Source organism: Bos indicus x Bos taurus, chromosome 11 (assembly GCF_003369695.1).
Source record: "Bos indicus x Bos taurus breed Angus x Brahman F1 hybrid chromosome 11, Bos_hybrid_MaternalHap_v2.0, whole genome shotgun sequence".
Taxonomy (NCBI): Eukaryota; Metazoa; Chordata; class Mammalia; order Artiodactyla; family Bovidae; genus Bos; species Bos indicus x Bos taurus.
The window spans coordinates 12,743,742-12,769,394 of NC_040086.1; the positions used below are offsets into that span (position 1 = coordinate 12,743,742).

Here is a 25,653-nt window from a genome sequence, read left to right on the forward strand (position 1 = left end):
TACTCATCATTCTCTGAGTACTTCTTTTCTGGCACAACAAGATGTTCCAGTCTCATCTTGTAATTTTCCTGCCCCAGTCCAGGAATCCACCATTTCTTTCAAAATCCCTGTTTATTTTTGGTGCAAAAAGGTACTTAAAAACAAAGATCTAGGTATGAGGTGTGTTCATTGCTATTAGGGCACAATGATAACAGAGTTGAGAAATCCACCAATATCTGTACCATCTATCGCTCTATCTACCATCTATCTCTCTGTGGTCGGTAGTTCCAAGATTGTCCCCAGGTATTCAAGTACTTATGAAATCCCCTCCTTCCAAACATAGACTGGACCTAGGAACTCATTTATAACCAACAGAATATGGCAGAAGTTCAAGTTCAACTTTACATTACAAAAAGACTGACTTTTATCTTGGGCATTCTCTCTCATTCGCTCATTCTGAAGGAAGCCAGTTGCCCTGCTATGAGCTTCCCTAATTGAGAGGCCCACATGGCAAGGGACTGAGGGTGCTTCTGGTCATCTGCCAGTGAGGAAGTGAACACTTCCAACAACCACATGAGTGAACTTGGAAGCAGAGCTTCTGCTGACAGAGACTTCAGATGAGACTACAATCCTGGCAGCCTTGTGCATACTTGAGGCAGAAGCACTCAGCTAAGTCACTCTGGATTCCTGATGCACAGAAATTATGAGATAATAAATATGACCTATCGTTTTAAGTCACTAAGGTTTGAGGTAATTTATTACACAACAAAAGAAAACCACATACATACACTTATTTCTGTATCTATTCTATGTATTGAAAACCATGAACTCACACCACACTTCCAATTCCAGTTCAACACCATGGGATTAATTCTAGTTTTCTTCCTTCCCATAACTGTGACTCCCTTCTCAGACAGTGAGAAACTGACTCACAGTATTCTTTAATATATAGTTATTTATTAGGTCAATTCCCCACCCTCCATTTATAACCAATTTCCTCTCATTGCCCTTGCCACCCAATGTACGCTTTCTCTATCTACTCAGACCCCAACACCCCAACTTAGATTTATGGACACCACCTACTTTGTTTGGATCCCAACCTTGTCCAGCCATCCCCCAATGACTTCTGAAAGAATTGTTCAAGAAGGGAGAAAGGTAAAGAGACAGACTAGAAAGCAAGCAATATAGAATACCAAAATATATATTTTTAAATAGAGAAATAAGCTTCAAAAAACCTGAAAAACTATTAAGGCCTTACCCACCTAAAGGTGTTAGGCCCAGAAGTATTACTATTCCCAGTTCTCAAGGAGTAGATCATTCCTGTGCTACACAAACTGTTCCAAGACCAGAGAAAAAATTAGGTAGTGTCTCAAATCACTTTACTAACCCAGTAAAACTCTGATATCAAAATCTGATTAAAGAAATTAAAACTTCACATAAATAATAATAGGCTGAATTCAGCAATACATTTTAAAAGTAGTGTATGAGCAACTAGATTTAACTCCAGAAATCCAGGGATGGCTCAATGCTAGGAAGTCTCTTCACTCTAATAGGTAAAAGGAACTATATGGAGACACCAGTTGACATCAAATGGATTTTTAAAAAATTCAGATTATTGGGACTTCCCTGGTGGTCCAATGGTTACAGACATGGGGAGAGAGGAGGGAAGGGTGAGATGTATGGAAAGAGTAACATGGAAACTTTCATTACCATGTGTAAAATAGACAGCCAATGGGAATTTCCTGAGCTGTATGGCTCAGGAAACTCAAACAGGGGCTCTGGATCAACTTAGAGGGGTGGGATGGGGAGGGAGTTGGGACAGATGTTCAAAAGGGAGGGGATATATGTATACCTATGGCTGATTCATGTTGAGGTTTAACAGAAAATGGCAAAATTCTGTAAGCCAATTATCCTCCAATAAAAAATAAATTAACTTTTTTTTAAATCTAACCCAAGAAAGAAATCATTAGTTGGAATATGGGACATACTAAAGACCAAACTAAAATGTACTTAAGCTCTTAATATATAAATTATAAAGTATTTTTTAAACATTATCCACATGAAAAGACTGTTCTAATTTGGAAAAGAGAAATAAATTTACTGTTGAATAAAAAAAAAAATCCACCTTGAAATTCATGGGACATGGGTTCAATCTCTAGTCATGGAACTAGGATTCCACATGCCACAGGGCAGCTAAGCCCATACACTGCTACTACTGAGCCCATGAGCCACGACTAGAGAGAAGTCCATGAGCCACTACAAAGAGCCCACATGGCACAACAAAGACCTGGACACAACCAAATTAGTAAATTAATTTTTCTTTGATTAAGATTCTTTTCTAGAAAGTCAAGTCATTTTTGGTTGCAGGTAACAGAATCCAAGTCAAGTTTGCACACATAGATCTATCTCATGAAAGGCAATGAATCAGAACCAAAAAGAATTGCTGGAGAGGAAAAGGAAAAAGTTGTCTTTTATATCTGTCCATTAAGAATAAATATTCTAAAATCAATAAATTTCTTATAAATCAATAACAGCTGTCTCGAAAAACCAATGGGGAAAAATTCCAGAACCACAGATCAAATTGCCAATATCCATTGGATCATAGAAAAAGCAAGAGAATCCAAAAAAAACGTCTACTTCTGCTTCATTGACTAAGCTAAAGCATTTGACTGTGTGGATCACAACAAACTGGAAAATTCTTCAAGAGATGGGAATACCAGACCACCTTACCTACCTCCTGAGAAACCTATATACAGGACAAGAAGCAGCAGTTAGAACCAGACTTAGAACAGTGGACTGGTTCCAAATTGGGAAAGGAGTACATCAAGGCTGTATATTGTCACCCTGTTTATTTAACTTACATGCAGAGTACATCATGTGAAATGCTGGGCTGGATGAAGCACAAGCTGAAATCAAGATTGCCTGGAGAAATATCAATAACTTCAGATATGCAGATGACACCACCCTAATGTCTGAAAGTGAAGAAGAACTAAAGAGCCTTTTGATGAAGGTGAAAGAGGAGAGTGAAAAAGCTGGCTTAAAACTCAACATTCAAAAAACTAAGATCATGGCACCTGGTCCCATCACTTCATGGAAGATAGATGGGGGGAAAATAGAAACAGTGACTTTATTTTCTTGGGCCCCAATGTGACTGCTGATGTTGACTGCAGCCATGAAATTAAAAGAAGTTTGCTCCTTGGAAGAAGAGCTATGACAAACCTAGACAGCATATTAAAAAGCAGAGACATTACTTTGCTGACAAAGGTCCATATAGTCAAAGCTATGGTTTTTCCATTAGTCTTATACAGATGTGAGAGTTGGACCATAAAGAAAGATGAGTGCCAAAAATTGATGCTTTTGAACTGTGGTGCTGGAGAAGATTCTTGAGAGTTCCTTGGACAGCATCAAACCAGATAATCCTAAAGGCAAGCAACCCTGAATATTCATTGGAAGGACTGATGCTGAAGTTGAAGCTCCGATACTTTGGCCACCTGATAAGAAGAGCCGACTCATTGAAAAGACCCTGATGCTGGGAAAGATTGAAGGTAGTAGGAGAAGGGCTTAATATTGGATGAGATGGTTGGATGGCATCACCGATTCAATGGACATGAGTTTGAGCAAACTCCAGGAGGTAGAGAAGGACAGGGAAGCCTGGTGTACAAAGAGTCAGACATGACTGAGTGACTGAACAACAACAACGATATCAATGAAAGACTATAACAAACCTAGAGGATTGATGCTAGTTATGTACAAATATTGAAGAAATGTAGAATATTTTATGTGATGATATAAAAAGGAAATTTGGTGAAAATAGAGGCATGTTCGTGGGTAAGAAGACGCATGTTGTAAAAATGTCCAACTGCCTTAAATAAATCTATAAATTCAAATCAATCCCAATGGTGTTGTTTTCAGAATTTAACGATACAATCCTAAAATTGAGGTGGAACGCTTAATAAAAGTCAGGAAAATCTTGGGATATTGCCTGTGTGTGTGTGTGTGTGTGTGTGTGTGTGTGTGTATCACATACTAAAACCTTTACATCTATTGAGTGCTTACATTGTACTGAATTAAGTGTTTCACATGCACTATGGATTCTATTTTCTCCTCCTCAAAACTCAAAGTACAATTACCTGCAACTTCGAGATGTTTAAAAAGTTTGCCAGTAACACAGAGGCACTATTATAAATGTCAGGAGTTTTATTTGAAGCCAAAACTCATTACTTCAGGGCTTAAAAGTTTAACTACTATACTGATTAAATATCTTACAAAGCTTAGAGTAATTTAAACAACCTGGTACAGAAAGAGGGCTCAATTGAACAAATTAATAGGAAGAAATATATATACCTATCTTATTCCTAACATAAGAAAAGAATTACAGGTTTTTTGTTTCACTTTATTTCTTCCATGATTTATTATGATGAACAATATAAGGGAGAACTTGTTTATTGTATTACATTTTTCATAGAAAGTGTTATTGAATATATTTATCAATTCTATTTTTCTTTTTGTAATTCATCTTTTCTTTATAACTTTTCCCTCCTATTTCCTTTGGTGTGTTTTGTTCTTTTTTGAGTTTTTTGAGCTGAATGCTAATGTTTTTATTTAATAATGAAGCATTCTTGCCTATTCATTTTTCCAACTGAACTTTGCGTTCTCTTAAAGTTCTGAAAAACTGCTATGAGAATGTTTATCAGAATTTTATTAAAGGTATAAATTAATATGTGGTGAAACAACATTTTTACACATTGAATCTTCTCAACAAGAAGCATGTCCTTCCATTTATTCAAGTCTTCTTTTGTGAATTTCAGTACTGTTTCAGAGTTTCATTCCTATGGGTTCTGCACAGCTTTCAAGAGTTCATGCCAGGGAAATTTTTTTCCTTCATAATTAGCTATTGCTATTTTATTAGAAAGCTCTTGATTTTGTTAACTGAATTCATCTTGTAGCTGGTTCCCCTATAAATCCTATTCTATAGCTTCCCTAGGATTTTCAAGAAAGAAAAAAAATTATTATATGAAATTAAGATAATTTCATTTTCTACTTCTTAGTTTCTTCTTTCAGTTTCTTAAACAATTGCCTTAGCTCAAGCTTTGAGAACAATGTCAACTAATAATGGTAATTGTTAGCATATTTGTGCTGATTCTGACTTTAAGGAAAATGTCTTATTTTTTCGTTACACTATTTGTTCTGAGATAATTATAGATTCACATGCAGTCATAAGTCGCAAAGAGACCTCATGTATCCTTTACCCAGCTTCCCATAAAGTTATAGCTTGCAAAAGTATAATCAGGATATTAATATTAATCCAATTTACATCTTATTCAGATTTTCCCAGGTCTGCTTGTATTTGTGTGTGTGCATGTGTATGTGTTTTAACTCTGAGGAATTTCATCATGTTCTTGTAACCACTAGCACAGTCAAGACACAGGACAGTTCCACCACCACAAGGATCCCTTGTATTGCTCTTCGATAGCCACAATAGCCTCTGCCCCCTTACCAACCCTCACACCCCATCCCTGACTCCTGAAAATCACTCATTTGTGCTCCATTCCTATACTTTTCTCATTTCTCATTTCCTCATTTGTTCTCCGTTCTCTATACTTCCTTGAAATAAACTTATATATACAGTATGTGATATTTTGAGATTGGCTTTAACAGCTTCACCATAATCCCCTGGCAATTCATCCAAGTTGCTGTGTGCATCAATAGCTGTTTTTGTTTCTGTTTTGCTGAGTGTATTCCACAGTCAGGGTACACCACAACTGGTGTCACCATTCACTCTCTGGAAGATTTCTGAATTGTTTCCAGTTGGGGGTATTATGAATATATATGTTGAACATCTTCTCATGAGCTTATTTGCTATCTGTATGTTCTGCTTATTACAAAATATCTGTACGTGTCTTTTTCTAATTGGATTTTTTTTTTTTACTACTGAGTTTTGAGTGACTTTTATATATTCTTGGTGCTGCTGCTGCTGCTGCTGTCACTTTAGTCGTGTCCGACTCTGTGCGACCCCATGGACGGCAGCCCACCAGGCTCCCCCGTCCCTGGGATTCTCCAGGCAAGAACACTGGAATGGGTTGCCATTTCCTTCTCCAAAGCATGAAAGTGAAAAGAGAAAGTGAAGTTGCTCAGTCGTGCCCGACTCTTCGCGACCCCATGGACTGCAGCCCACCAGGCTTCTCCGTCCATGGGATTTTCCAGACAAGAGTACTGGAGTGGGTTGCCATTGCCTTCTCCGATTCTCGGTGCTAGTCATCGTCAAAGATGTGATTTGCAAATATTTCCTCTTTGTGGCTCCTCTTATTCCCTTCAAATAGCTCCCATGGATAAAAAGCTTTTAATTTTGATGAAGTCCAATATATTGTGGCTTTCTGGTATAGATAATGGTTTCACGTCAAATTTAAGAACCCTTCGTCTAGACCCAAATCCCAAGATCTTCTATTTTTTCTAAATGTTTTATAGTTTGTTTTATACTTAAGTCTGTGATAAAGTATTTGTCAAAGCCCAACACTCATTCATTATTAAAACTCAGTAAATTAGGAATAGAAGGGAATTATCTCAAATTGATAAAGAGCATTTACAAAAAAAGAAAAAAAACTACAGCTAATGTGCTTAATGGTGAAAGACTAAATGCTTTTTGCCTAGGATCAGAAACAAGGCAAGTATGTCTGCACTCACTGCTTTTGTTCAATGTGGTGCTAGAAGTCCTGGCCCCTGCAATAAGGCAAAATAAAGGAATATAAGGCATGTTGTTTAGAAATAAAATTGTCTTTATTCGAAGATGATATAATTGTCCATATAGAAAATTACATGGAATCTACCAAAAAACCGATAATATATGAGTTAAGTAATGTTTCTGGATACAAATTCAACACACAAAAAATCGATTGCTTATCTATGTACTAATAATGAACCTATGGAAACTGAAATTAAAAGCATAGTAGCATTTACAATGATTCCAAATAAAGTTAAATACTTAGGTATGCATTTACCAGGGGCTTACCCACTGGCTCAATGGTAAAGAATCCGCCTACAATGCAGGAAATACGGGTTTGATCCCTGGGTGGGAAGATCCCCTGGAGGAGGGCCTGGCACCCACTCCAGTATTCTTGCCCGGAGAACCCCATGGACAGAGGAGCCTGGCCGACTACAGTCCATAGGGTCACAAAGAGTCAGAAACGACTGAAGCAACTGAGCACAGCACAGCACATACATTTACCAGGGCTTCCCGGGTGGCACAGTGGTAAAGAGTCCACCTGTCAGTTCAGGAGGTACAGGAGACGCAGGTTCAAACCCTGGGTCAGGAAGATCCTCTGGAGTAGGAAATGGCAACCCATTCTATTCTTGCCTGAAAAATCCCATGGACAGAGGAGTTTGGTGGGCTACAGGAGTCGCAAAGAGTCAGACATGACTGAGTGACTGAGCCCAGATGCATACATTTACCAAAACATGTACAGGATCTATATGCTAAATATTACAAAATGCTGATGAACTAAATCAAAAAAAATAGCCTCACACCAACCAGAGTGGCTATCATCAAAAAATCCACAAAGAAAAAATTCTGGAGACGGTGTGCAGAGAAGGGAACCCTCCTGCACTGTTGGTGGGAATGTAAATTGTTACACCCACTATGGAGAACGGTATGGAGGTTCCTTAAAAAACTAAAAATAGAGCTACCATATGATTCTGCAGTCTTATTCCTGGGCATATATCCAGGAGTAAGATACATTTTTTCTTACTATTCTTACTTTCTCTCTGTTTTTCTCTCTGTTTTTGTTGGATACAAATTCAACACACACAAAAAAATCAATTGCTTATCTATGTACTAATAATGAACCTATGGGAACTGAAATTAAAAGCATAGTAGCATTTACAATGATTCCAAATAAAGTTAAATGCTTAGGCATGCATTTACCAGGGGCTTACCCACTGGCTCAGTGGTAAAGAATCCGAGAAAAACACGGCCACAAAAGATACACATACCTGAAAGTTCAGTGCAGCCCTGCTTCCAGTAGCCAAGACCATCTGCAGCAACCTGGATGGACATAGAGAGTGTCATACTGAGAGAAGTAAGTCAGACAGAGAAGGGGAAATGTCACATGACTTCCCTTATATGTGGGATCTAAAAGAAATTATACAAGTGAACTTACAAAGCAGAAAGAGACTCACAGACTTAGAAAACAAACTCATGGTTGCTGGCAGGGGTGGGCATGGGGAGGGATAGTTAAGGACTTTTGAAAGGTCATGTGCACACTTCTGTATTTAAAACGGATAACCAACAAAACGTATTGTATAGCACATGGAACTCTGCTCAACATTATGTGGCAGCCTGGATGGGAGGGAGTTTGGGGGAGAGTGGATACATGTTTCTGCATGGCTGAGCCCTTCACTGTTCACCTGCGACTATCACAACTTTGCTAAACAGCTGTACAGCATACAAAATGTTGTTGGTGTTAAAAAATTAAAATGAAATTTGAAAAAGGAAAATCTAAATCAGTTCAAAGACATACTGAACTCATGAATTGAATGATTCAACACAATAAAGATGTCAGCTCTATTCAAGTTGATTTTTAGATTTAATGCAATTCCTACCGAAATCCCAGCAAGATTTTTTGTAGACATACACAAGCTTATTCTAAAGTTTGTGTGGAAGACATAGGCCCTAGAACAGCTAAAACAACCTTCAGAAAGAAGAATGAAGTGTGAGAATCACTCACTCTGTTCTGGGCTAAACATCTTCAAATAATTCTTTTTAAAGGAAGAATGTGGATCATACACTCTTACCCACAAAACTGAAAAATGGAAACATTTCCATGCTTTCTTTTGGCAGTCAATGTTGCAGATGGGAAATCTGAAGTCATCCTAACTTGTGGATAATGTTTTTTTTAAGTTTTTGATTCTCGAATATCTTTTTCTTATTAAATATAATTACTTCCATGATATGTCTAGATGAGATCTCTTTTTACTATCATGCCTAAAATATAGTAAAACACTTATGGACACATACGTGGTTTCCCTTTTGGCTTCTAAGAAATCAAAAGAAAACTTTTTTTTGTTCTGACTGACCATTGCCTCCTCCAGCTATTCTGGTTTACCTCCCACCCAACACCTCTTGTTCTTTGCTCCTATCCTGTGCAAGTCTAAGATCTTAATTGCAAGCACCCATACTAACTCTTGCTGCTTTAGTCATGAATTAATTTATTAAACAGATATTGAGAATCTAACCAAAATATCAACCAGTGAGGACTCCAGCGATGCCACCACTGAACGCTGGGGGCTGCTCACAGCATTACCGCTTGAGCACTGGACCCCAGACACTGCAGTTTGTGCCGTGGCTTCCACTGTCCTGGACCAGTACTGCCACCCTCAGAATGACATCTCCTCAATCCTTTCATCATTGTGCTACAAGCCCCCTTTTCAAAGTTCCATCTGCCTGAGCCTGACTGGCTGGCACAGGTCACATGCTGGTACCCTAGCGAGCAGCCTGAGAAAATGGGATTCCGGCCTTTTCTGATTCTATGTGTCAGACAGTAAAGATATCTAACATGAGAAATTTCACAAGCAGAGAAAGGAAGTTCCACTAGGACCTTGCTTCTCTGTCCTCCCTCTTCTCGCTCATCATTTTCATCTCTGTATCCACTCACATTTTGGGGAGAAACACTCAAGTTTGTTTTCCACATCACTATTACAGTTTTCCATTGTGTCAGTGCTGCTCCTCACCTGCCTTAGTGTGGGTATAAATATATGTGTGTGTGTGTGTGTGAAAGTGAAAACTATTAGTCATGCACTTATGTCTGACTCTTTGCCATACCATGGACTGTAAGCCTGCTAGTCTCTCCTCTGCCCATGGAATTCTCCAAGAAGTGGTTAGCCATTCCCTTCCCCAGGGGATTTTCCCGACCCAAGGATAGAACCTGGGTGTCCCACATTGCAGGCAGATTCTTTACCAGATGTCTGAGCCACGAGAGAAGCAATATATATATTTATATATAGATATATATTTATTTATCAGTTCAGTTCAGTCGCTCAGTCGTGTCTGACTGTTTGCAACCCCATGGCTGGCAACACACCAGGCTTTCCTGTCCATCACCAACTCCCAGAGCTTGCTCAAACTCATGTCCGTTGAGTTAGTGATGCCATCCAACCATCTCATCCTCTGTTGTCCCCTTCTCCTCCCGCCTTCAATCTTTCCCAGCATCGGGGTCTCTTCCATTGAGTCAGTTCTTCACATCAGGTGGCCAAAGTATTGGAGTTTCAGCTTCAGCATCAGTCCTTCCAATGAATATTCAAGGCTGATTTTCTTTAGGATTGACCGGTTCGATCTCTTTTCAGTCCAAGGGACTCTCAAGAGTCTTCTCTATATAAATATTTAAATTATATATATATATATATATAATTTATATGCATGTAAATTTATATTTATACAATATATTTATATAAACCATATATGTATATTTAAATTTTGTTCTCATCCTTCCTTTGAACTTGAAATTCATGGGAGTGTTGACTGCAAAAATAGATGTCAACAATTCCTCCTGAACCTGTTTGCACAATTATCCCCCTCCATCAAGGGGTGAAATTTTCCCTTGGTATCTCTAATTTTTTTGAAGAGATCTCTAGTCTTTCCTATTCTATTGCTTTCCTCCATTTCTTTCATTGATTGCTGAGGAAGGCTTTTTTTTATCTCTCCTTGCTAGTCTTTGGAACTCTGCATTCATATGCTTATATCTTTCCTTTTCTCCTTTGTTTTTCACTTCTCTTCTTTTCACAGCTATTTGTAAGGCCTCCTCAGACACCCATTTTGCTTTCTGCATTTCTTTTTCTTGGGGATGGTCTTGATCCCTTTCTCCTGTACAATGTCACAAACCTCCGTCCATAGTTCATCAGGCACTCTATCTATCAGATCTAGTCAGTTAAATCTACTTCTCACTTCCACTGTATAATCATAAGGGATTTGATTTAGGTCATACCTGAACAGTCTAGTGGTTTTCCCTACTTTCTTCAATTTAAGTCTGAATTTGGCAATAAGGAGTTCATGATCTGAGCCACAGTCAGTCCCAGTCTTATTTTTGCTGACTGTATAGAGCTTCCCCCTATTTGGCTGCAAAGGATATAATCAATCTGATTTCAGTGTTGACCATCTGATGATATCCTTATGTACAGTCTTCTCTTGTGTTGTTGGAAGACAACAGCAGATGATATTAAGAAGAGGTGGCAAGAATACACAGAAAAACTATACAAAAAAGATCTTCACGACCCAGATAATCACGATGATGTGATCACTCATCTAGAGTCAGACATCCTGGAATGTGAAATCAAGTGGGTCTCAGGAAATATCACTAAGAACAAAGCTAGTGGAGGTGATGGAACTCCAGTTGAGCTATTTCACATCCTGAAAGATGATGCTGTGAAAGTGCTGCACTCAATATGCCAGCAAATTTGGAAAATTCAGCAGTGGCCACAGGACTAGAAAAGGTCAGTTTTCATTCCAATCCCAAAGAAAGGCAATGCCAAAGAATGCTCAAACTACCGCACAATTGCACTCATCTCACACGCTAGTAAAGTAATGCTCAAAATTCTCCAAGCCAGGCTTCAGCAATATGTGAACTACGAAATTCCAGATGTTCAAGCTGGTTTCAGAAAAGCCAGAGGAACCAGAGATCAAGTTGCCAACATCCACTGGATTATCAAGAAAGCAAGAGAGTTCCAGAAAAACATCTGTTTCTGCTTTATTGATTATGCCAAAGCCTTTGACTGTGTGGATCACAATAAACTGTGGAAAATTCTTAAAGAGATGGGAATACCAGACCACCTGACCTGCCTCTTGAGAAATTTGTATGCAGGTCAGGAAGCAACAGTTAGAACTGGACATGGAACAACAGACTGGTTCCAAATAGGAAAAGGAGTACATCAAGGCTGTATATTGTTACCCTGCTTACTAAACTTATATGCAGAGTACATCATGAGAAACGCTGGGCTGGAAGAAGCAAAAGCTGGAATCAAGATTGCCAGGAGAAATATCAATAACCTCAGATATGCAGATGACACCACCCTTATGGCAGAAAGTGAAGAAGAACTAAAAAGCCTCTTGATGAAAGTGAAAGTGGAGAGTGAAAAAGTTTGCTTAAAGCTCAACATTCAGAAAACAAAGATCATGGCATCTGGTCCTATCACTTCATGGGAAATAGATGGGGAAACAGTGGCTGACTTTATTTTGGGGGCTCGAAATTCACTGCAGATGGTGATTGCAGCCATGAAATTAAAAAAAGCTTACTCCTTGGAAGGAAAGTTATCACTAACCTAGACAGCATATTAAAAGCAGAGACATTACTTTGTCAACAAAGGCCCATCTAGTCAAGGCTATGGTTTTTCCAGTGGTCTTGTATGGATGTGAGAGTTGGACTATAAGGAAAGCTGAGCGCCGAAGATTTGATGCTTTTGAATGGTGGTGTTGGAGAAGATTCTTGAGAGTCCCTTGGACTGCAAGGAGATCCAACCAGTCCATCCTAAAGGATATCAGTCCTGGATGTTCATTGGAAGGACTGATGTTGAAGCTGAAACTCCAATATTTTGGCCACCTGATGCAAAGAGCTGATTCATTTGAAAAGACCCTGATGTTGGGAAATATTGAAGGCAGGAGAAGGGGATGACAGAGGATGAGGTGGTTGGATGGCATCACCGAAGCAATGGACATGGGTTTGAGTAAACTCCAGGAGTTGGTGATGGACAAGGAGGCCTGGTGTGCTGCTGTTCATGGGGTCACAAAGAGTCGGACACAACTGAGCGACTGAATTGAAACTGAATCAAGGGGTGGGATGTCTTGTGACTTGACATAACCAATAGAATGCAGCAGGAGTGCTATTATAAGACTTCCAGTTTTCATTCTTAAGAGGATTGACAGCTTCCACTTTTCCAGTTTGACAATCCAGCTGCCATATGATGAAACTCAAGCCACATGAGAGAGCAAAGGGTCCCACAGTTCTCCAGTCATCAAGTGCCAGATATGAAATGAAGCCACCTTGAACATTCCAGCTTTGGCCTACTTCCCAGCTGAATGCCACCACCTCATGAAGCAGACTCCACATCACGTGGGGAAGAATTGTCTAGCTGACCCTGCCTTAATTTCTTCCGACAGAATTGTAAGCAAATAAAATGGTGTGATTTTATTGAGCAATAGGTAACTTGACACACTCCTACATCTTACATGGTTCTCTTTTCATTTTACTTTGTCATTTGTTCATCTCATCTTATTTCCTCTTGATCTTCTCTCTTCTTATGATTGTCTTTAGCTGTTCGTAGAAGCCACATTAACTGAACTGAACTGAGAAGCCACATTTCTTTGCAACTTAATGCAGTTTCCAAACAATTTCCTAAAATTGAATTTTAGTTACTCTATGTACTTATGAGTCATCAAGATGAATTTTTCTTTCTAATGTTCTGCAGTTCATCTTTTTTAAATAGATCAAGTTGACTGCTTTCCTTTTTTATTCATTTCTGTAAATAAAAGATATATTAAATTTTTGGGTTTTTTTTAAATAAATTGTTTTAACAACCAACAGATTGTGTAGATCTCCCCTGGTCCTCCTACTTTGAAGTTAGCTGGGTCTCCTTTCTGGCTTAATAGCAACAGGACTTTCAAGGACTCTGTATACTAAAGAGATCTCAGCCCAACTCCCAGGGTCTGTTTCCCAGGCTTTCTTGTAATATGTGGTTGCTGTGTTGCAAGGTGAAGTCTCATCCTCCTACCTAGCTTCCTGGAACTTTGAAACTATGCTTTCTAGCATGTCTTGTTACCAGGTATGTTAAGTCTCTGTCTTCACCTACATGTATGTTCTCCTTGAAAGCAAAGCACCTCCACTGAGCTCCCCTATATTGCCCTGTTGTTTGCATGGTTTCAGTCTCCAAACGAGTGTAGAAATGCTTGTAGGAAGGCAGAACAAGCGGCATCACAGAGTAGTGGGGCAGCTTCCTAGGTTTTTATTAACCTCACATCAGAATATTTTAGGGCAACCAGAGTAAGAAAAAAGAAGTATCCTGCTTTATTTTAAGAGAAGCAAGAGTATGTCACTTGTCTGGGTTTCAATACAACTTTATCAGTATTATGTTTAATAAACATTCCTTCCATAATCTGATAATACGTTGTTTATCAGCTTCAGTTTTCAGTGATGTTATATATTTTCATCTCTTTCTAAGTTTTTGTAAGACTTTTAGAAAGGAAATCATAGAGGCCACATCAGGGACTGCAAACCCTGCCTCCATTAAAACCTTTAGCAGTCTAGAATATCTTATAGAGTATCTGATAGAAGCCCATATCACACCTGCTGAAGGAAGGTCATGAGTGGGAGTAATTCTAGGAAGATGTTGTGCAAAAGGAATTCTAATTCCATTTTCTCAAAGGAAGCAGGTGGACTATGAAGAAAAGGATTGTTAAGGAAAATGCCCTAGATTAGAGAGAGAAGCGGATTTGATGAAAAAGTTTTGCTAGCTGCAGTCAGGATATTGGATCCTCAAAAATTTAGAGATCATCATAGTGCCAAATTTAGGCCTGACCAACATATGAGCAGAGATCTTGAATGCTACAATTTTAATGTTAAGGTCATATCAGTAGTTAAATCTCCAAATTATATATGCTTTTGAATCCAAGTATAGAGAAGGCAATGGCACCCCACTCCAGTACTCTTGCCTGGAAAATCCCATGGACGGAGAGGAGCCTGGTAGGCTGCGGTCCATGGGGTCGCTACGAGTCGGACACGACTGAGCAACTTCACTTTCAGTTTTCACTTTCATGCATTGGAGAAGGAAATGGCAACCCACTCCAGTGTTCTTGCCTGGAGAATCCCAGGGACGGGGGAGCCTGGTGGGCTGCCATCTATGGGGTCGCACAGAGTCAGACATGACTGAAGTGACTTAGCAGCAGCATAGAGATGGTAGAAGTAAGGAGTCAGCTAATATGGGGCATTGAGTGAAAATGTGCAGACTGAATCATGCAGTGTAGCCCCAAGCTCTCTTTCCCCACTGTTTTGGTTCTCCACTGTCACATAATAACCACCCCAAAATGTACTATCTTAAGACAACAAGCTTACAAATGCTTACAACTGTAAGCAATACAAGCTTTTATTGTTTACAATTCTGGAGGTTGACTGTATCCAGCTAGAAGAACTATCTAGCTAGTTCTTCTACAGCATAGGAAGTTGACTGGGTGTTATAGTCATCTGAGGGTTCATCTGGCCTGCAACATCCAAAATGGCTCACTCACCTATCTGGTGCCTTGGTTGTTCATGCTAGAAGGCTGGGATAAGCTGGGCTGCTGGGATGTTGGGGCCTCTCTTTACCCGTGTTTCAGGGCCGCCTTCTCTATGCTTGTCCTCTGATTGTGGCCTTTCTTCACGGCCTCCCCAGCAAGATAGCTAGCCTTATTACATGGTATCTCAGGGCTCCTAAGAGTACAAAAGTGGACACATCCAAGCCTTCTGAAGGCTAACCTTAGAATTGTCACAGCATCATTTCCACTATATTTTACTGGTTAAAGTAGTCACAAAGCCAATTCAGATTTAAGGGGAAAAAATATCACTTTCTGAGAGAAAAATGGAAAAAAAAACTCAATGACCTTCTTTAGTGCACCATACTCACCTAGGTCCAGAACACTAGCAGCCATTATATAATGCAACTGAGGCTATACTCACACTGTATAGAGAATGGAGAGAGGGGCATGGAGGACTTTTTCCAGTGGAGAAACTGAATCACCTTAAAGAAAAGATACACACATTTTCTGGAGGTTCACAACAGGACTCTGAGCTACCTGTCTACAAGCCCCTCCTCCTTTCCCAGCTTTTGATCTGCTTTTCAGTCCACACCTCTACATATGAATGGATAATCAAGGATTGGTAGACATCCGAAGTAAACTGCACACATGATAGACAAAGCGAAAACTCAAAAGAAACAGAGATGAAAAGAAAAGCAGTGAAAGGGATAACAAAATAGGTAATTAATATTTTCAGGGAGATTTTTAAATATTTCATCCAAGAAATAAGAAGATAATATATAAAAAAGAACAATCAGACAGTAGCAAAGAACTCTTGAAAATTAAGCATATGAGCCAAAAAAATGAATAGAGGAATTAGAGGATAACATTAACAAAGATAAATACACAAAATAACAAGGATGTAGACAATATAATGGATATTCAAATATTATAGAATAAATACAGGAGTTCCAGTTTCCAACCTCTAGGTGTTCCCAAGGTGAAAAAAGAAGATGGCACCAAAGTAACTGCAGAAAGAAAGTTGAAAGAAAGAGAGATAAAGAGAGGGAGAGAGAAAGGGGAAGGAAGGCGGATTCTTTACTAACTGAGCTATCAGGGAAGCCAGGAAGGAAGGGGAAGGAAAAGAGGGCCACACAAAATTTTTCCAGAATTGAAACTCAAGGGCCTCCAGATTAAAACCCAGTTAAAACCAAGGAAGTAAATCAAGAGAGAGGAGACACGACATGAGATCAAATCAACAAAGACTAAACATAAATGGGGGATAAAAGGAATGCAAGAATGGTAGGGAGGAGGCAGGTTGAGGCTATGCAGCAACCATGGAGAGATGTGAGTCAGGACAGAGAGCAGATCTCGGAGCACAAGCAGACGAGACTCTAAAGGGGAGGAAATGAAAGTGGTCAATTATCTGGTAGGTTTGACTACTTGGAAAATTGTATTGAGAGGTATTTTACAGAGCTATGAAATGGTGTGAAATTCCTTAGGCAGAGGATCAAAGAAAACAAAACAGATGGAAAACTGAGGCAATTATTAACTCCAGGAAAAACGAAAAGTTGAACAATAATGGAGATATAACCAGAGTATACCACTTGTGTCAACAGTAAGCAAAATTTATAGTCATAATAATGAAACTCTGAAAATGATTTTAATTAAGAATCAAGATATAATAGTAAAAGAATATGGGCTACAGAAGAGAGTATATAAATGAGTGTATATTTGTATCTGTCATAATAGAAAGTGAATAATGTTTGAAGTTAATGGATAAAGAAAAATCCATATGTTATTTTAGTTAGAAACATGGATATAAATACCAAAGAAGCACTGTAAGAGCTTAAAATGCTTCCTTCTGGGGAGTAGGATGGGAGGAGGGTGATGAATACAGTTGTGAGGTGTCTCAGTAAAACTACCTACTACAGCATCCAAATAATCCGCTCCTTACCCCATGCAACATCCCTTTCCCAGCCAGGCATTGCCTTGCAACACACTTCTACTCGGTCATAAATCCCCTTCCTTATTAATACTATCTTCCCCCTCACCCCCTGGCCAGGCTCAAACACTCCCCAGACAATCTCCTTTACTCTTTACTCTCTGTTTATACTTATAATTAAGTCTTTGAGACAGCATGTTTGCTGTCTGCAAGTCCCGAGGGAAAAAAATGCAAATGAGAGGGACTTCTCTGGTAGTCCAGTAGCTAAGACTCTGTGCTCCCAAAGCAGAGGGCCTGGGTTCAGTCCCTAGTCGGAGAACTAGATCCCACATGCCACAACTGGTATAGACAAATAAATGAATAAAAAAACAAATAAACTTCCCAAGTTTACTTATTAAAAAATGAGAAATTATATAAAAACTAAGGATCTGGGATCAATAAGGTCAGAGGAAAAAGTTTTCAGTCTAAAGCTCAGAAAGCAAGTGGATAGTCATGTTGTCTTTAACTTTTGAAGATTGTAGGTCTAGCTTGGATAGCCATGTTTACCAGCCCGCCTCCTTCCCAAATCCATCCTTCAAGTCTCACCTCCTCCATGAAATCCTCCCAATTCCCCAATCTTCAAGGATCTCTCCTTTTTAGGACAGTGGTACCTTCAAACTTACCAACTCCCAGCTCATCACATACATCTTGAAATATTTCTCGAGTCAGCTACAGGAGAGCAAGCACCATACAAATACGTCTTCTCCATGTATTTAGATCACAGTCAAGAGCCAGGCGGAGAAGGCAATGGCACCCCACTCCAGTACTCTTGCCTGGAAAATTCCATGGATGGGGGAGCCTGGAAGGTTGCAGTCCATGGGGTCGCTACGAGTCGGACACGACTGAGCGACTTCACTTTCACTTTTCACTTTCTTGCATTGGAGAAGGAACTGGCAACCCACTCCAGTGTTCTTGCCTGGAGAATCCCAGGGACGGGGGAGCCTGGCGGGCTGCCGTCTATGGGGTCGCACAGAGTCAGACACGACTGAAGTGACTTAGCGGCAGCAGCAGCAGCAGCAAGAGCCAGGAGCAAAGCGCTTATAGGCCCCCTACAGGGGCTGAATTTGTTAAATTGCTTGATTCAACTCTCAACAAATGCCTAGAGCCTGTTCACATTTTCTTCTCTTCCTGTATGAACTGGTATGGAGGCCAGTGTCCGACTCTTCATGTCTGTTTTTAGTAGGTATCAAAAAATATTTATTGAATGAATGAATTTAATAATCGCATTTTTTACTTCTGGTTCCTGCCTTCCTTAGGTGATGTTAGCACAGGAAAGCTGGGTTAAATTGCACTGAGACCGTGGTTCTCAACGTGTGATCCCTGGAAGAGCAACATCACATAACCTGGGAACCTGTGAGAAATGAAAATCCTCAAACCCCACCTGGGACCTCCTGAATTAGAAACACTGGAGACAGGGCAGCCTGTGTTCTGACAACCCCTTCAGGTAATGCTGGTGCAAGTTAAGGTTTGAGGAGCGCTGCACCAATATTTCCTCTCCTGCTGAAGGCTATATCTTGCCCTGTCTTTACTCACATAAAGGTATTGGCATGCTAGGCCAGTAACCACAGCCAGCAGTAAGACCAGCAGAAGCCTCTGGAGTGATGGAGGCCCCTGCTGCCCAGTGGCAGGACTTTAGGCAGACTGTTTAGTCTAAAGAAAGGTGACCTGAATCTTTAAAGTCCTGTTAAGAATCACCTCAGGCAGGAGCACTGGGCTTCAACTACAGTAAAAGGTATCCAGGCTAGCTGAGAGGAGGGTGGCTGGGCCAGAGTAACCAAAGGAAGACGGAGAAGGTCAGGTCCTTTTTCAGAAGGGCCTGGCGCTCTGAGAACCTCAGCCCTCTTCCCCCCACCACCCTTCCCTTCATCTTCATCCTCCAGGGGAGAGCCGAGACAGCGCCAGGAGCAGATTTACAGCTCACAGCCATGAATAATGCAGCAGCCCAGCTCTTCAGGCAGAAGCTTCTGGGTAGCTGTAAATCACCCAGACACTGTGCCAGCCTGCTTAATCAGCTGTCCCCAGGGCACCTCAGCAGAGGGAAAGAGGGCACCCTAGCTGCATTCAGTAGCCTGGTTAACAAGACCCCAGGCTACAGCAGCCAACAGGCTACCCTCCCTGCCAGCCTCACAGTTCCCGAAGTGTGGCCCATAGAGGAGCGACTTCCCTAGAAGGAACAACAGAAGGACATAGGTGAGAGAAGAGATGCAGCCCTTGACACTGGAAGCTCCAGCATGCGCACACACAGAGCACTTCTGCCCTAGAGCTCTGGGCCACAGTGCGACGTTGTATATGCCAGGCATTCATTGTAGAAAGGCCCCAGCAGGAGGGACACACACACAAGGCTGAAATCCAGCCCAGCTTTGCCCACTGAGCCCTGCGTGCTGGCTCAGGGCTGTGCTCTGGTATCTTTTTCTGATTTGCTCAAAGTTATGGTCTCTGCTGCAGCTCTGGGCATACACCTGGGTTCCCACTTCCTTTCTAATCCCACTTTCCCTAGGTCACAACACTGGCCCTGCCTCTTCCTAGAACCCCAGTCTCCCCAGCTGCTTCCCAACCCCTGCCTAGGTGAGGCCCCACCCCCTCAGGACTCACCCTTTCCAGGTGTTGAGTTCTTCCTGCTATCTGCCCTGCACTCCCCAGCTCTGTGCTACTCAGAATGGGAAGCCCACAGCTACAGGTGCCCGCACACTGCTGTAGTACAGATACAAGGAGCTGGGACAGAACTTTCCCTGAGACAGCCTTAAGTGGGGTCATACCCAAGTTCCCTGAAGGACAGGGCAGGACAGCTCCTTGTTGTGAATAACCATACGTAGATGATCCCCAGCAAAAGCAAATTGTTTGGGTTCCCTTCAGTGTATTTGCATTCCAAATTTGATGTACATTTCCTACCAGGACCCCTCAGTCAAGCCTGAGCCATAATCTAGCAGGGAGACCTTCTCAAACTAAGGGACGATTTTCAACCCACTGGAACTCTGATTCATGAATCTTTTAATGATGCTTATTCTCCAGCAGAGAGGAGGATATTGCTCACAATAAAAGGGTATGTTTGGGGAGGGGTATGCACAGGGGAGCAGTCATCTGAAAATAGGATTAGGAATTTTAGAAATGTATGAAGTTCCCAAACCATGTCTCCTGTCACATGACCCATTTGGTGTCTCCGGAAATCCCACATGGAAAATTGGACCGAAGCAGGGAGACACAGCTTCCCCAGGGAGGCGGGAAGGCTGAAGTCGGCAAACTGAACCTCCCTGGGAATGGTGGTGCCCTTGAACTTGCGGTTTAATAAATGAGCCAGGTCACCTGCTCTGGGAGGAGCCCCTGAGGTCTTATAGGTCACAGGGGCAGCCCACCCTGACCACAGTAGCCCACTTCCTGTCTTGGCCACACTCCCATCCCCAGTCACCACTGACTCTAAGTGTTACATGACTCAGCACCCAGAGCCACCAACCACTGAGTTCATCATCCCTGTTGGAGAGGCCCAGGCAACCAGAAGTCCCCAAGTTTACTAGCATCTATGGGCTCCATATGAAATGATCCCCCTGCCCTGATGGAGAAAATGCAACCCTTCCCCTTAGGAGGGCCCTGTCCTTGGCCATGCCGGTGGTCACCGCAGCTAGGCACTCAACACACATCGTTTATGTAACCGCAACAGACCAGGATACAACACAGGAGCCATACCTATGGTCTTTCCTCTGAGTCGAACAGTCAGGTAGTCATTCAACACATACAGCTGAAATCTGTGTGCTGGGCACCGGTAGGCCATAGTGTGAATGGGTTAATAATACAGTCTACAACTTGGCGAGCATTGCTGGGTTCCAGGTACTGTCTTAAGCACTCTGCATGTGTCAGGTCAAGTAAGCCTGACAACAGCCTTTCGTATCAACTTTATTTTACTGGAAACTGAGGCACAAACACATTAAGTAATTTACCCAAGGCCATACTGCAAAGTGAGAGAACAGATTTCAAATCCAGACCACCTGATTCCAGGACTCAAGCTCTGGGTAGCAGCTGACTCTGCTGTTGCTGCTGCTAAGTCACTTCAGTCATGTCCGACTCTGTGTGACCCCATAGACGGCAGCCCACCAGGCTCCCCTGTCCCTGGGATTCTCCAGGTAGCAGCTGACCCTATTCCTCCACTAACAGGTCTCTTTCAACAGCTCACCATCTAGGGGAGAGTAGGGTAAGGAACCAAGTAATCAGAACATGGAGCACTCTGAGCCAAGGTTGCTAATTCAGCAGGGCCCTAGTGCCTTAACTGGACATCAAAGTAAGATTCTGCCTTCTCCTGAAGGGATCAGTCTATGAACCATCCCAGAGGAATAAGAGCTTGGCATTTCCAGAAAATAGCAAGACACTCCACAGCTGTGAGCCACGGGGCTGGAGAGGCAGGTTGAGGCCAGCGTCTGAGGGGCCGTTCGTGCCAGGCCAGGGCAAGCAAGCTCTGTCTTGTGGGCACTGGGGGGCCACTAAAGGTTTCAAGTAGGGCAGGAACATAAGTCCCATCCAGAGGAAAGCCCTGGCACAGGGGATGGGGGCCATCTGGGGCCCGCCTGTGGCTGAAGACCTAACGGCCAACTCCCCAGAGCCTGGCCTGGCCTCCACTTGCCCTGGGCCCGGGGCGGGACCAGGGGAGCCGGCCGGCTGTCTCCAGATGATTAAGGAGCTGGCAGTGGCTCCCTTGGTCCAGGGAGGCCGAGCCAGCAAAGCATAGTCTTCCCTCTTCCCCTTTTGGCACCGAGGGGGCCTATTGATGTTTATCAGCCCGTGTTTATTATTCTTAACGCTGCTCAGGATGTTCCTCCCAGCTGGGGAGGGTGAGGCAGGCCAGCGGGGAGCACAGGGACAGGACCTTGGCTTCACTGCCACCCAGGATTTGTGTCAGAGCCGGGAGGCTCACAGCTCGGCCAGTTCGGCTTTCTCATTGACAGATAAAGAAGTGGAGACCAGAGACTAGGAGACATTTGCTCAAGGTCACAAGCAAATTCAGTACGAAGATTGTCTGCAAAAGAGAACTGAATGTGAATTCAGATCTCTCTGTCCCTAAGACCCTGCATCTGACCTTGGTGTCTCATTCAACAAACACTTACCACATGCCTGTTGTGTGAAAAGGCTCTTATTATCCAGGAGGTATGGTGGGGACAGCTGAGATGGGGCGAGAAAGTGGGTAGGAAGGGTACTCTGAGTAGAGAAAACAGTTTGGGTAAGAACCTGGAACATAGCAATGGTTCTGGAGCTGGATGTGCCTAGCACATGGAGGGAGGTGGGCCAAGGCAGGAAACGCAGCTGAAGAAACCAACGGGGCTGACTTCTCTCCCTGAGAAGTTTCCCATGTGGGGTCAGAGGAGCCAGCTGCCCTTATGCCTCCAAGTAATGCTCAAGCTCATCCCCACTGCCTCCAACTCCACCATTAGGCCAGCATCCCTCAGATTCTCACTGCCCACAAACGCAGCTGAACTAGACTGGGGCAGGGAGGGAAGCTGTGAATCCAGTTTCCTCTGCTCACCGGGAGACTCCGCGTCCAGAAAGAAGGGGTTGATGAGAACTAGCCCTTGAGGACCACACGGGGGCCCTCTTTGTAGGTGGTAATGTCCCTCTGGAGACTAAGGCAGCGAGGCTGAGGCCTCCAGCCAGGATCCCAGCTTGAACAGCCCCTTTAGGCTATATCTAACCCCGCTCCCTCCACCTGGGACTCCAAGGAGTGGGCCATTGCCCAGCCTGGGCCCAGTGTGCTGCCGCTCCAGGCCAGTGCTGAGCACCGTCCAGGGAGGAAAGAGCACCCTCTTGGCCTTTGTCCTCCCAGGCCGTTTCTGCCGTGAGCCTTCCCAGAGTTTTCCCCTCCAGACTGTCCTCCCCAAATACCCTTCCTGATTCCAAGAACACTTGGGAGCTGGGGACTCAAGACTTCAGCCCACGAGTTGCCCTGTGTTAGTCCACACTCATTTCCCTTTTCTTATAGCCTCTGGCTGATTATGTTCTTCCCTCTGAGAAGGATGGGTCTGTATTAATCCACTCCGGGCTCTTTCCGGGCCTTGCTGAGCCTGCCAGAAACTGGGACAGTATCGAGGAGGCACTTGATGACCTTCTGCCATGAACTAGTCCCAAGAAGCTGCCTCTAAGCCTCAGGGTTGAGACCCAAATCCATTGTCTTCAGGGTTGAGGTCTTATTGTACCCCCCCACCCCCTCCCCAGACCCTGAGTACCAAGCGCTTGAAGGGAGGCAGAAAAGAAACAAGGATTGGGGTGTGAGTCTAGGAGGACTTGGGGGCATCTGCTGCATGAGAGGGAGCCAGACCAGCCCAGGGCTACTGAGACATGAGGAAGAGGGCAACAAGATGTGATGACTGGACAACCGCCCAAGCCAGAGTTCACCGGTGAGCCCTGGGCTTGCGGGGCTGCCTTTCCCAACAGCACTGTGGCCTGTGGGCCAAACCCTTGGCTCCAAGGGCCTCATCTGGATGATGAAGGTGTTGGGTGGTCCAGAAGATTCCTACAAGGCTTCCCAGATCTGACCGTCAGGATTCTGTTTTGTTTTAATCCCGTGCTCTGTGATTGCAGTGCACAGTGGTGGAATGTGTTTCCAACCTCAGTATCTCTAAAGCAGAGCCCTGGAAGCCCACATTAGTAAATGCTCATGGCCCTTGTGCAGTGTCTGAAATGACCAGTGCAGCTCAGGGTAGAAGAGTGGCATGTCCCTTACAGCCAAGGTAGAGATCAAACAGCCAAACCACACACAGAGCTTCTGTTAGTCATCTGTGCTCAAGGCCAGTTGTAGTTAAGGCCATGGGCTTTGAAGGCCAGAAGAACCCCATGGAAGTAGGGCACAGCTCAGAGCGGGGAAGTAGACTCAGCATGAATGCCTGTGTCGGCCAAGAGTGATCATAAAGGCAGCACTGATCCATCACTCCATTCAGCTCATCAACCATCCATTATTCATTCTTTGAATTTTCCCCTGGCTGCAGTTATATGCCAGGATCTGTGAAGATTAAGTGAGTAAGACCATCTCTACCCAGAGGAGTGCATGACCAGGCTAGGAACACAGATGGGTAATACAAGTTAAGGGCCATGAGAGCTTCATGAGGCCGAGTCTGGTGTCTGCCTGGCAGGGGTGGCTCTGAGGGAGCAGCATGCAGAAGGAGGGGCCAGCCCTGGACCTTGCTGTGTGGGTAGGTGCTGGGCTGGTGATCAAGGACCAGAGGCCTCAATGGCCCAGCACCCCCAGGCCTGCATCCCAGGGGGCTGGGAGCCACGCTGCAGGGAATGGACTTTAGCCAGAGGCCACAGAAGGGCTGGAAGTGCAACTTGCTCCAGTTTGTGCCATCAGGTTAAGGACGGCAGGGCCCTGAGCAGGTGCAGTGAGGAGGGAAGAAAGGGTAGAGGGAGCATGCACTGGCCTGGACCACTGCTGCAAGGACTGGGGAAAGCGGGATATCATCCTACACACCTGGTTTTCCCATCTGAGCAACGAAGGAGGCGACGTTGAACACATCAGAGTGGGTTTAGGAGAAGATGCCAAGTTCAGCTTTCCCTGAATCACACACAGCCATGTTTCCTTCAAGCATAAAAGGTTCTGTCGGCAATTCATAAATGATTTATTGCTCCTCCCTGTCTGCATTCATTATCCTTTGGATTCTGAGTCCTATACACAGAGACAGAGAGAGGCACAGAGAAGGGGAGAGAGCCCGAGAGAGAGTGATCAGAGAGGACTGAGTCTGTCTTTCTCTCTCCTCCTGCCCCTGGTCTCTGCCTCTCACGAGGGTGGCCAGTCCTGGGGCCTGCACGGGGCCTGCATCCACTCCTTCACCTCATTCTGACAGCAGTCCTTGAAGCCTTGCGAAATGGAGGCCCCAGGAGGGACTGTAACTTACCAGAGGTCATCCTTCTAGGCAGTAAATGTTTCCTGATGCTTGCAGTGTGGTGGCCACTGGGGTTCACTTCTCTGCTTCCCTTTGTGGCTATCAGCAGCATCAGGAGGTGGAGGGGGATCCCAGCAGGGCCTGGGACATAGCAAGGCCTCATCTTGGTCCAGGGAACTAGGTGGCCAGGGATGCCTCTGGTGGATGCATTGGGTCAGCAGGGAGGGGGTGGTCTCTGCTCCAGATGAAAGGTTGAGAACATGAGAAAAAATGTCAGGTCTGCATCCCTGTGGAAATGCCTCCTGACCTTTTCTAATGTGACGTGGTTTGAGTTTTCCGGAAGCCAAGCCCCCCAAATAATGGTTCTACTCTCTTTTCTAATAAATATGTGGCCCTGGGCCCAGCTCTCTTCTCTGCTTTGTCATGAGGGACCCGTTATTTATGACTTGAGGATGAGTCACAGGCCTTGGCAAGGAACTCACAGCTCTGGGCCCAGTGTATTTTTCCACTCGGTAGCAAGAGAAGGAAGATGCTTGTAAATTCTCCCATTGAAACGACTGTGTAGGTATCTTCACAAGGATACTCCTCCTGGC

At 43.4% G+C, this 25,653-nt stretch overlaps 1 long non-coding RNA gene across 1 annotated transcript in view; it reads right to left on the reverse strand.

Annotated features, from left to right (window-relative positions):
- Window positions 1-25,359, reverse strand: part of LOC113900713 — an 86,976-nt gene extending 61,617 nt beyond the window's left edge. Inside the window, exons 1-2 of the long non-coding RNA XR_003513226.1 lie at window positions 25,073-25,359; window positions 7,966-8,017 (exon numbers count right to left, since the gene is read on the reverse strand). This is a non-coding gene — a long non-coding RNA (uncharacterized LOC113900713). The remainder of the gene's footprint in view (window positions 1-7,965; window positions 8,018-25,072) is intronic.
- Between the last annotated feature and the right edge of the window lie 294 nt (window positions 25,360-25,653).